General features: G+C 46.6%; 1 protein-coding gene across 2 annotated transcripts in view; it reads left to right on the top strand.

The window, feature by feature from the left end:
* LOC135509424 (zinc finger protein 423-like) overlaps positions 1–13,598 on the top strand; it is a 154,993-nt gene that overhangs the window by 106,243 nt on the left and 35,152 nt on the right. The window lies entirely within an intron of this gene.

Raw genomic sequence — 13,598 nt, 5'->3', positions numbered from 1 at the left:
GCAGGATCAAGACAGACACGTGCACAGAGATAGACCAAGCTGGATCACACAATGGCCATGTCTGAATACCCGTACTTGCGTTCTAAATAGTATTTTGGGTATGCAAAAATAGTGTTTTACAGTTTAAAATGTGACATTTCAAAAAGTGAGTGCTTTGAATGGCAGGATGTCATATTCATTTTGGATCCAGTAAAATTCGCTGCACACAAGAAGAGAATCGTCTTTTCAGACTCATGTGTGTTTGACAATGGCTGATAATCTGATAAAATGATGCACTGCACCAAAATGAACGAATGGCGGGAGTCAACACAACCGCACATTAGTTGCCTTATTCCAAGTATGGATGAACCCAGTATGTTTATGTGTTGCATACTGCATTAGTTTTTACTAAATGGTACATTTCAAAGTAGTATGATCAGAACACACAGGATGCAGTTTTAGTAAATAGTTGGCAAGACAGATTTCAGACATGGTCACAGGAGACACACAGGAGTATGGAGAGAGAGAACGGCGTAAACATCCACTTTTCCAAATGGGTCACAGGTTGAGCCAGTGACAGTGCTGTATGTATGACATACTTGGCCAGATGGTTGTGGGTTTGGTATTGGCCCACTGATACTGACGCAAGATACTAAAGTAAGACAGACACGGCCATTGCTTTAAAAAATAAAGTAAAAATATGTTTCATATCTTCTGTGCCCACATGAATAACCCCTATGATGTAACTGGAATGATGTTTTTGTTTTATTATTTCACTGCCATACTGTGTTCGATCTTGTCTAGCTATCTTGTCTTTTTACTTTTTATGTATTTTATTTGACCTTTATTTCACTGGGCAAGTCAGTTAAGAACTAATTCTTATTTTCAATGACTGCCTAGGAACAGTGGGTTAACTGCCTGTTCAGGGACAGCAACCTCAGTCAGACCAGTCTCAAGAGGACCACAGTGTAAATAAGTCTCAGACTTTCTGTGTGCATATATGGCTTTTTCAAGTTTTATGTGTGTCTGTTTTCTTTAATGGTTGATTTAATAAACTAAACTAAAAAAGAGAAAGTGAGGGGGAGTTTAAGTGTGATTGTGAAGGAGTTGCTGCATTTATCATATTCGCCTGGATGTGCTCACACAACCACGGTCCCACACAACCACGGTCCCACACAACCACGGTCACACACAGCCACGGTCACACACAGCCACGGTCACACACAGCCACGGTCACACACAGCCACGGTCACACACAGCCACGGTCACACACAACCACGGTCCCACACAACCACGGTCCAACACAACCACGGTCCCACACAACCACGGTCCCACACAACCACGGTCCCACACAGCCACGGTCACACACAGCCAGGGTCACACACAGCCAGGGTCACACACAGCCAGGGTCACACACAGCCAGGGTCACACACAGCCAGGGTCACACACAGCCAGGGTCACACATCACACAGCCAGGGTCACACACCAGGGTCACAGCCAGGGTCACACACAACCACGGTCCCACACAACCACGGTCACACACAACCAGGGTCACACACAGCCAGGGTCACACACAGCCAGGGTCACACACAGCCAGGGTCACACACAGCCAGGGTCACACACAACCACGGTCCCACACAACCACGGTCACACACAGCCAGGGTCACACACAACCAGGGTCACACACAGCCAGGGTCACACACAGCCAGGGTCACACACAGCCAGGGTCACACACAGCCAGGGTCACACACAGCCAGGGTCACACACAGCCACGGTCACACACAGCCAGGGTCACACACAGCCAGGGTCACACACAGAGTATGAATGCTAATAATACCAGTTAGATACCAGTGTGTCTAACTGTGTGAGCTCCTCCTAACATACTTACCCAGACATCAGCAACCTCAACCAGACCAGGACAGAACTTAACTATGAGCTGCAAAACCATACCTTTCTATCAACCCAAGTGTGCGTGCGTTCATGCGTGCGTGGACACAGTGGGTGTTCATTGGAGCAGAGTTGTTGAAGTGGAAGGGTCCATGAGTGTGAAAAGCAGTCCATCTCGCAGTCAAGGACACCTCTAATTACATCAGGTGGGGATTGTGGGAAGTGGTGCCAACAGCACTGGCTTACGGGTAGAATAAGGGTATTTGTAATATTTTGTCTTTTTGTGTTATGTTTACAGGTGTAATGATGTGCCCAGTATGTTTTGGCCAGATTCATGATGATGGATGCTGTTCATTAATGTAATGTGGATGTGTCTGCTGTGTCTGTGTGTGGGCAGTGGCCTGTAGGGGCAGTGTTAGAGGAAGCAGGAAATGAACTAGCGGGACAGGAAGGATAGATATGTGAATGAGGAGGATGGCGGTGTGAGAGGCAATGATGCCTGTGTTGGGTACAGGGGTGAGGGGGCATTTAAGGGGTGAGTGAGCAGAGATGTGGGGTGAGGGGTTTAGTATTGGGGGAGGGGGGGTATTCTACATTTGAGAGGCCAGTCTGGTCTCCTCACCTCTACTGACAAGGTGTCTGTAACAATAATGGCCTCTGCTATCCACTCTTCTCTCCACTCCCTCGCGTTCTTCTCCTCAGCTTTCCTATCGTTCTCGGCTCTAATGTGACGATTAGGAAGTTTACCTGCTAATGAAGCCCCTGGCTCGGCATGGCCAGGATGGGTGCTGATTGGGTGGGAGGGTGGGGGTGTCTGTTCCTCTCTGATCACTTCTACATTCCATTCACGGAACAGTAGAATGCCTCGCACCTCTCATCTCGCGCCTCTGCCCTCTTGTGATTTCGTGATTAGAGGTGAGCTGTAGCACATCATTAGTAAAGGATGATGCAAAATTACACCTTGTCGGAAAAATAATGAGCTGAAGGACTTGATTAATGAATTAATGTTGCCGCAGAAACAAGAACATTCAGAATCCTGATCTTGCACTGCGTGTCCCCAGCAGACCATTGGTATTAGCATAATAATAATTGCCATTGTTTACAAGAGAGAAGCATTTCAATTGAATGCTTTGGCAGTATTACAAGCTCAAGTCATGATTATGGGGTAATGACTCAGGGAAAGGTGAATGTTAGGTCTATGGCCTTGGACTGTCTCAAAGCAGAGACTCATACACTCTAAGTGATTTTTTAAAATACATAATTTAAAAAATAGAATGGGGCAACTAGATGCATATATGTTTTAATGTCTAAACGGTAAAATAGATATGTATGAAATATTCTGTACTGTCGCCTCATATAGAACATTTGATCTCAAATCCAAAACGCTGGAGTATAGAGACAAATTATATACAAATGACAAATTCATCCCTCACTCTTCCCTATCCCCACTCTCCTCCATTCATCCCTCACTCTTCCCTATCCCCACTCTCCTCCATTCATCCCTCACTCTTCCCTATCCCCACTCTCCTCCATTCATCCCTTACTCGCTCCATCCATCTCCAGTTCTCAGCATAGTACACCCTGGGGCATCAGGGTTTGGCCTGCATAGACTTGATTCCCTCCTCCCATTCTGAGGGCTAAAATGGGGGTTGGGGGTTTAGGAGTTGGCAGGCAGAATAGTGAAAAGGGGACATTTGCAGAGGAGGTGGTGGGTGTGGAGTATGGACACTGTAAGAGAACTTGACTGATGCTGATTTTATTTGGCCGTAGATTGGTGGTCCCCCACCACTCCCCTCCCCCTCTGTAGTGGATGCTGGAGCTCTGTTCCATTATGTCTCTCTCAGGGGGTTAAAGGCAGTGTGGAGGTGCGAAGCGGCACTGGAGTTATATTACCATCCCGAGACCAGTGCACTATAGTGTGTTAACAAAGGCCAACTAAAGGATACTGTTTGGCCTCCAGTTTGAACCAGATTACCAAGCTCTCCCTCTATCTTAAATGAGTTATCCTAGCCCCTTTGAGCTAATCCAATTAACCCAAACCAGGCCTGTTACCACTCTCGCTTGTAAAGGATTTGTTTATTTGAATGTGTGAGTTGTAATATGCGTGTCTGTGAGATAGTGTATGTTAGTCTGTCTGTGTGTGGGTCCTCGTCAGTATAAAAGCTTGGTGTTGTTGCCGAGCTGTTAGTCTCTGCTGTTCATCCCTCTCACGCTGGCTTGTGAAACGCCAGATAAATGTGAATCTTCTGTCACCACGGAGCTCCCACTAATTACGGCAGCTTAAGTGCTTTAACCACTGTTATCACAAACGGTTCGGTCCTAGAGACCTTGTCAAAATACCCTCACCCCCTCCCCTCCACTTTCTAGTGTGTATGCTAGTGTGAGTGTGTGTTCATGCTTAGAGACCATGAAAGACTACTTCCAGCCAGTGCAGCAGTATGTGTCTGTGTGTTCGACAGACTCCTCTCTGTGTGTGAAGAAAAGTAGAACGTGATGGCACATTGACGATCTGTTGAACACAGATTTTCCAGCGCATAATTTAAAAGTTTCCTCCTGTGTTTGTCCCCTGCCGTTTCAGTCTTCTCCTTCCCTCTCTCTCTCCCTCCCCCCTTCCTCTCCTCCATCCCTCCCTCCTTTCTCCCCGTCTCCTTCATCAGTGATTTTACCTCAGTGACAGCCCCCCACACACGCGGCTGCCTGTGGTGTGCCTATTAGCAGTTGCGTTGCCCAGGCCATAACGCTTCATTTACAATATGTATTTAATGTGAGAGAGATCAGAGAGAAGGTGTGGGCGCACTAATGTCTCTTTTTCTGTATCTTTTTTCTTGTCTTTCTCTCTGTCACTCTTCCTCTATGCCTCTCTCTATTTCTCCCCTCCCAATTGATTGGTTTATTTCCTGGGAAGAATCAACATCACCGAGTTTCAGAAGAAAATAGTCAGATGAGAAAGGAAAGAGTAGACTGCAGTAGCAGACAATGCCTCAGAGAGTCTGGTGTCTTTTTGTCTCAGGTGGAGGGGGAAGGTTGTATACCCAGAGCAGGGTAAAGCAGAAAAGTGTGAGGATGCGGTAGTTGGGTTTTAATCAGTTGTCACTGTTTATCGCCCAGTCGTGTGAAACTATTTGAGTTTGAACCTGGGAACTACGTGGCAAGAGGTTGATGCCGAGGGTCCATGTGCAGCGATGTGAGTCACCACTGGGTTAGGCCATGCGGAAACGGCGTCACACTCCCATTATAAAAATGTATTTTTTTTATAATCAGTGCCAAATATTAATGCTATGTAGGTATTTGTATAAGTACTTTAATGCAAAAAAAAGTCCAATTAACAAAAATATAAATGCAACATGTAACAATTTCAATGATTTTACTGAGGTACAGTTCATATAAGGAAATCAGTCAATTTAAATAAATTCATTAGGCCCTAATCTATGGATATGACATGACTATAGATATGCATCTGTTGGTCACAGATACCTTATAAAGAAAGGTAGGGGTGTGGGTCAGAAACCCAGTCAGTATCTGGTGTGACCACCATTTGCTTCATGCAGTGTGACATCTCCTTCACATAGAGTTTATCAGGCTGTTGATTGTGGCCTGCGGAATGTTGTCCCACTCCTCTTCAATAGCTGTGCGAAGTTGCTGGATATTGGTGGGAACTGGAACACGCAGTCGGTCGTACACATCGATCCAGAGCATCCCAAACATGCTCAATTGGTGACATGTCTGGTGAGTATGCAGGCCATGGAAGAACTGTGACATTTTCAGCTTCCAAGAACTGTGTACAGATCCTTGCGACATGACAGTTTGTGCAGAAATTCTTTGGCTGTTTCATCAGATGTCCGGGTGGCTTGTCCCAGACCATCCTGCAGGTGAAGAGGCCGGATTTGGAGGTCCTGGGCCGGCATGGTTACTCATGGTCTAAGGTTGTGAGGCCGGTTGGACGTACTGCCAAATTCTCTAAAACAACATTGAAGGTGGCTTATGGTAGAGACATGAACATTCAGTTCTCTGGCAACAGCTCTGGTGGACATTCCTGTTGTCAGCATGCCAATTGCATACACCCTCAAAACTTGTGCTGTGTGACAAAACTGTACATTTTAGAGTGGCCTTTTATTGTCCCCAGCAAAAGGTTGCACCTGTGTAATGATCATGCTGTTTAATCAGGTTCTTGATATGCCACACCTGTCAGGTGGATGGATTGAAAAATGCTCACTAACAGGGATGTAAACATTTGTGCACAAAATCTGAGAGAAATAAGCTTTTTGTGCGTATGAAACATTTCTGGGATCTTTTATTTCAGCTCATGAAACATGGGACCAACACTTCACATGTTGCATTTTATATTTTTGTTAATGTTTGAATATATCTTTAGTGCCAAAAATGTATTAGTGTTTGGCGATAGTCACTACTTCCCAGAAACAAAACAATACATCTTATTTTACATCATTTTGATTCATTTTATTACTCCCATATGACTCCATGACACAATCAATCCTGCAATACGGAAATTGTCCTTCAAATACCGATTGCATATTGTTTTACTCCGTTAACATGTAATTCCGTTACGTTACCATGTAACTCTGTTACCACTCTGTTATGTTACCATGTTACTTACTCTGTTACCATGTTACTCTGTTACCATTTTACTCGTTACCATGTTACTCCGTTACCATGTTACTTTCCATGTTACCATGTTACTCTGTTTCCATGTTACTCCGTTACCATGTTACTCTGTTACCATGTTACTCTGTTACCATGTTACTCTGTTTCCATGTTACTCTGTTTCCATGTTACTCTGTTACCATGTTACTCTGTTACCATGTTACTCTGTTGCCATGTTACTCTGTTGCCATGTTACTCTGTTGCCATGTTACTCTGTTGCCATGTTACTCCGTTACCATGTTACTCTGTTATCATGTTACTCTGTTGCCATGTTACTCTGTTGCCATGTTACTCCGTTGCCATGTTACTCCGTTACTCTGTTACCATGTTACTCCGTTACCATGTTACTCTGTTAACATGTTACTCCGTGATGTTACCATGTTACTCCGTGATGTTACCATGTTACTCCGTTACTCTGTTACCATATAACTCTGTTACTCTGTTACCATGTTACTCTATTACCATGTTACTCTGTTACCATGTTACTCTGTTACCATGTTACTCCGTTATGTTTCTATGTTACTCCGTTACCATGTTACTCTGTTGCCATGTTACTCTGTTGCCATGTTACTCTGTTGCCATGTTACTCTGTTGCCATGTTACTCTGTTACCATGTTACTCCGTTACCATGTTACCATGTTACTCCGTTACCATGTTACTCTGTTACCATGTTACTCTGTTACCATGTTACTCTGTTACCATGTTACTCTGTTACCATGTTACTCTGTTACCATGTTACTCTGTTACCATGTTACTCTGTTACCATGTTACTCTGTTACCATGTTACTCTGTTACCATGTTACTCTGTTACCATGTCTCTGTTGCCATGTTACTCTGTTGCCATGTTACTCTGTTACCATCTTACTCTGTTACCTTGTTACTGCATTACCATGTTACCATGTTAATCTGTTACCATGTTACTCCGTTACCATGTTACTCTGTTACCATGTTACTCTGTTACCATGTTACTCTGTTGCCATGTTACTCTGTTACCATGTTACTCTGTTGCCATGTTACTCTGTTACCATGTTACTCTGTTGCCATGTTACTCTGTTACCTTGTTACTCCATTACCATGTTACCATGTTACTCTGTTACCATGTTACTCTGTTACCATGTTACTCCGTTACCATTTAACTCTGTCACCACTCAGTTATGTTACCATGTTACTCTGTTACCATGTTACTCTGTTACCATGTTACTCCATTACCATGTTACTCCATTACCATGTTACTCTGTTACCATGTTACTTCGTTACCGAAAAATCTCTTTGGGTTATCTGTATTTTCATGTAATATTTTATCATCAAATGATACCAAACGTGGTGTTGATATAGTCAACTAAGTACATTATCAGATGATATGTTACATAATGGATAATAACTGAACCGCATGTTATGCTGCTTTGCATATTTCCCCCAAAATATATGTTAACTGGCTGTGACTCTGTTACGAAGCACTAATTAGAGATTCTTTTGCATGAAGGATATATTAGAACAATTATTAAAGCACTTACAAATACCATAAAACATACATGGCATTAAGACTGATGGTAAAACAGATATGGATGTTTTTATGGTGGGAGGGTGACTGTTATCAGGTGACATTGCTATGCAGCTGTCAGTGTGTGTGCATGTATGGGCATGATAGTGAATTTTTGTGTATGTATATGCATGTACTGTTTAAGTGGGGAGGGCAAGTGATGGACTCTGTGAGTGACAGCTGGGCAGTTTGGGAAGAGTCGTGTGAGTCATAAAGGGCTGAATTAAACTCTGCTGTGCCAGGCCGCTGCCAACACACGCCACCATTTTAGGAAAGGCCAGTGGTGTACTGGTGCCAGGAGAAATGGGTATATTGTAATTTTGGCAACATTTTCCCAAACTGCCTGCCCGGTGACGGAAAGGTGCCCTGTATGAACAATTCTATGAAAAACAGTGACATATACTCTGAATGACCTAAATGATAAATCCCATATTGGCCTTTCACAGTCAGGCCAACCCAAGCTGTACTTTGCAAGTAGGCTAATAGTAAGACTACTATTGAAATAGATACACGAGTCAGAAATTCACAGGTTTCAGATTTTTCCCATTTTTTCCATGTTTTTGCCCTGGCACACTTTTGTAATAGTCCACAACAATGCTTAAACCACATCAGGAGACCATTTAAAATATATAAATATATATATATTAGATTTTTGAGTGTGGTTACCCTTGAATTTAGGTGTGCAGGAACCTAGCACTATTGTTTGGTTAGTGGTATTTCTGTAGCACATGAGTTTGCAAAACAAATGGCCACTAGATTGATGCAAATAATCATGTAATTCTGCCAGGTATGCATGTGTATACCCTCCACTACACCACTGGGAAAGATAGAGCAAAGCATCACCAACTCTCCCTCTCTCTCTACCTATTTTTGGCCCTCTTTCTTGTTTCCCTTCGTCCCCACCCTCCCTTTCTCTGCCTGTCCCTCCCCTTTCCGTAAACCTTCTTAGTGGGTGATTTGACCTGGAATTTTAATGAGGGGTGGAGAGGTGCAGTGGTCAGCAGTTGGCTGTGGCCCTGGTGGGTGTAAAGAACGGGGGATGGGGGGTATCCAGGGGGAGTCATCTACCTCTGACATTCTCCCACTGATCTCTCCTGTCTGATCACGTACAGGGGTCCATTCTGGTCAGAAGGGAAGCAGAGAAATAACCGTAATAAACCAACCATGAAAATGTTGTGTTGTGGGTTAGAATCAGCTTTGATGTTATTAGTAGCTGGCAGACTGCTGATCTGGTAGCTATGTTGCATTGGCTGACATTCTGTAGGAAAACAGAAGGAGAGAACATGAAAAGCAGAGGAGAATGACTGAATGGGCACCAATGAAAAATAAAGAGGGTGAAAGAGAAGAGGCAGGGGGTGCAGACAGGCAGTGCTGAACGGGTTACTAGGAGTTGAGCGTGTGGGCAGACGTTTTTGGGCTATTTTACAGCAGCTGCGGAGCCCCGCTGGTAGATTTAAAAGCGGCTCCCGGGCCCGAATGGAGTACATCAGAGCCCCCACCGGGCCAAGGCCGAGGGCTGGGAGGGGCCCAACACAGCTGTCACCCAGGCCAAACTTTCCCAGCAGCCCTGGGAGCACAGGACGGTCAAGCCCCAAAGAACCAAGCCAAACCCAGGACACCACCCCCAGATTTGGGCTAGAGGGGGGCAGGCCTGGGGGTGGAGGGTTGGAAGGGTAGTTGGTGGCTAATCGTTTGTTTACAGAGGATCAACAGCCATATGGGGGGGGGGGGGTTGCAGGTGCAATGTAGGACAGGAGAAAGTCTTTTGCTGTTCTGTATTACTACAGGCTTTAGAATGGTCATGTGGGTTATATCCTGGGGTAACTGATGATTTTAGAGTTAACAAGTTCTCTACAATACCTCTCCTGTCCTCTCCAGCCATTAAGGTCCAATGGTCAGTGTTGAACCCGGTCTTCGTCACAGCTCAGTGGTACAGCAGTGATCCACAGAGCCGTCTCTGTGGATCACTGGGGGGAGAGGAACAGCAGCGAGCACAGCCACATGCAAGGAGTGTGACGCATAGCAAACAGATGCTGCTCACATTATATTGTCTTGTCAGATTTGGTTTTGTTTTCGTGTGTGAAGTATTCTCTTGTACATTGACACACAGGCACACACACATATTCCCAGTCACACACTGACAGGCTCTCGTCATGGGGGACTGGGGCTTGCTGAGGAGGCTGGAGTCAGTGGGGCTCTGTGGGCTGGGCATGGGGGACTTCTGTCACGCACACATGCCCTCACCCATGAAAACAGAACAATGACACTGGAGCTCGCCTCATAAACAAACCATGCACACATGTCTCTAGTCTATTCTGAAGCTGCAGCACCACAAGAATACTAACCCTGGTGAGAGTACCCTCCTTTTGTTGTTGCTGTGGGGAGGTTGTGTGTGTGTGCGTGCATGCATGCGTTAGTATTGTGTACTTTGTGTGTGTATCGGCATCTCAGATCCTGATGAAAGCGTACGGGTGGTGCCAGCGTCCTGTCCTGTGGATGAATGAGGCTCGGCCTCCCTGGACGCAGTTGGCCCTGCCACTCTGTGGCCCCTCCCCTCCTGGTCTCTGCACGCCGCCCGGCAGGACAGGCAGACCAATCGAAGGGCTGACGAGAGCCTTTTTATTCGTAGGGAAAGGCTCTGTCCAGCTGGGGGAGGGGGGGGAACGACACACGCTGATCACCAGTGTGGGCATACAGCCCTACTAAGGGAGGGATGGAGGAGAAAGGGAGGAGATGAGGACATGGATTTGACAGCACACAGACCTGGTCTCCATAATGGTGGACTTGAGCCATTCCACCCACAGCCCCATTCTATTGGTCTCCTCAACTGTGGAGACAAGCTAGAACTCCACTCCTCTTGTTTAAAACATTCTAGAACTCCATTCCTCTGTTTCAAGACATTCTAGAGCCCCATTCCTCTGGTTCAAGACATTCTAGAGCCCCATTCCTCTGGTTCAAGACATTCTAGAGCTCCATTCCTCTGGTTCAAGACATGCTAGAGCTCCATTCCTCTGGTTCAAGACATTCTAGAGCTCCATTCCTCTGGTTCAAGACATTCTAGAGCTCCATTCCTCTGGTTCAAGACATTCTAGAGCTCCATTCCTCTGGTATAAGACATGCTAAAGCTCCATTCCTCTGGTTCAATACATTCTAGAGCTCCATTCCTCTGGTTCAAGACATTCTAGAGCTCCATTCCTGTCGTTTAGGGGCTGGCAGTCCAGTATATGTGCTTGGAAACAGTGCAGACAGATTATGTAGTGCGGGGAGTTTAATTCCTGCCTCAGAGAAATATTGGCCTGAAGCAAGTGGTCTGGCCTTCATAGGACCCTAACCCAACCTAGAGAATGGAGAGCAGTTCATAGCATCTGACAAATTACTTGTTTTCCACAGCTTCCCTCTTTCTTAATGGCGTCCTCCATTTTCTCAGTCCATTCTGTCTTTCTCCCTCTGCAGTTTTTCTCCCCCTGCAGTTTTTCTCCCCCTGCCTCCCTTCTTCTCCAGCTTCCCTCCATCTCTCTACCTCCCTGGGAGAGTAAATCCCTCTCTTCGGAGGAGTGTTTGGAGGAGTGTTGGGGCTTAGATGTGACTTCCCGCTTCGTTTCTTCATGAGCCCTCCCCGTGTCCACCCCCTCCTCCTATACCCCTCCCCCTTCTGCTTTAATCCAGAAACAGCACAGGCCCTTTTCCCAGCTTTTCCCCATTTTGTGTTTTTGAGGGATGAGGGGGCGAGGGGGGTAGTTATTAGGATTTATTTCTCTTTTGCTCTGTTCATTTGAACATGCTCTGTCTCCTCTCCCCTCTGGATTCAGTCTGTCTGTCTGAGGATAGTGTGCTTATCTATGGAGAGACGTGGGAAGAGAAGAGAGAACCAGAGAGAGAGCAGGAGGATGGAAAGGAGAAATTGCTGTCCTTTTGTGATGGGCCTCTCTACTGTGCATTTGGGGCCTGTGCGAGTCTATGTTCTGTACTGTGGTGCTACTTGTATGAGGCAGTATAGTGTGGCAGGCCCCTATCCATGTGGCTGGGAGCGCAGATGATCAGGATATCGCTACTGCCATGGTCAGGAAGCTGTCCGACTGGCAGACAGTGAGGCCCAATGCCTGATCATGGTTATTTTAATCAGGCATTACCTCTGTGTAGGTGTGGAAGAGTTGAGTAAGGAGGCAGAGGGCACCCTCACCTGGCGGCTGAGACGGTTTGTCCCCTCTTCCCTCGTAGCACCAGAGCTGGTGGATTAGCTCAGGTGTGACAGGCAGCCCTCACCAAGGTGGTGCGTGGTCGTGGCTTAGAGATGTGTGTCATTGACTGTGACCTGTAAGTGTCTGTGTGCGTGTGTACGGACCTTAATAGCATGCTGTGGGAGGTGTGTTGTCGAGCCGGGCCTGGCAGGGATTAAAGAGACTTTACTGTCACCATCCCCAGGAGAGTGAGCAGAGAGTAGAGAGCACACACTGACATGGGCATACAGGAGCCAGATTAGAGCTCAGCCCCCCACAAACACAGAGGGATAAACACACACACCAACAACCCCGCTCACATGGGCACACACGTACCCGCACAATCTACAGAGGCCAGATAAGAGCAGAGCACTGAGCATTGGCACACACACATACGCACAAAAACACTTACACTGACTCTGTGCTGTGCTCCTCCACTCCAACCATCTCCAAAATGCCCCGCTGATTGGCCCATCTCCTGGAGCAGACTGTGGCAGGAGGAGGAGGAGATGGAGGGGGTGAGAGTGTCAGGGGAGAGGGGGTGGGGGAGAACCGAGAGGAGCTGAAAGAATGTACCCCTCACTGTGGGGAGCGCCAGCCTGCCCTAGGCCCCCAGGGGCCCCCTCCCTCACCCCTCACCCCCTTCCTCCATCCCTCTGTTTCTCCATCTCGTTCCCTCTCTCCCCCTGGTGTTTGGACAGCTGTGGGCAGAGATCAGGTTACGGGTGGCGCTGGTACTTCCTCTGCGCTGGCAGGCAGGCCTCTCTCTGTGCTCAGTGTCTGGTTGCCATTACCGCCGTGGCTCCACAGGAAGACAGCCCAGCTCCTGAGCTCTTCTCTCACTGTGCTGGACTCTGCTGGACTGTGCACGTGGAGGGAGGGAGGCTCCGACAACCACTGCAACTGCATGGCTGGACCTCAGGGAACAGACCCTGCTGGGCGGCCATGGAAACCCTGTGTACTCTACTCTCTAAGTCAATGGCTATCAGGACAATGGACTGGGTGGGAGAGGAGTTGACCCGGCTGAGGCTGGACCACTGACTCTGGCTGCAGTAGGGGCTGCTGCTGTTGCTGATGTACCCGATATTAAGACATGGTTGTTTGTTTCTATAATATCCCCATGAAATAAAGCAATTTATATTAGAAATCTTAACTAATCTAAAATGTCTAAGGATTTTAGTTGTTTGCAGGTAAGTAACACATTAGTTGGGCCTAACTATCACTGCTGTGGAGGGAAGCACTACTGACAGGCGGGCAGATTTGTGGTGGAGTCTCCTCTGTTTAGTATGTTCGTTAGCATCTTCTCTATCTAC

Source organism: Oncorhynchus masou, chromosome 22 (genome assembly GCF_036934945.1).
Source record: "Oncorhynchus masou masou isolate Uvic2021 chromosome 22, UVic_Omas_1.1, whole genome shotgun sequence".
Classification (NCBI taxonomy): Eukaryota; Metazoa; Chordata; class Actinopteri; order Salmoniformes; family Salmonidae; genus Oncorhynchus; species Oncorhynchus masou.
The sequence above is the reverse complement of the archived record's forward strand: the minus strand, read 5'-3'. Positions and strand labels throughout refer to the sequence as shown.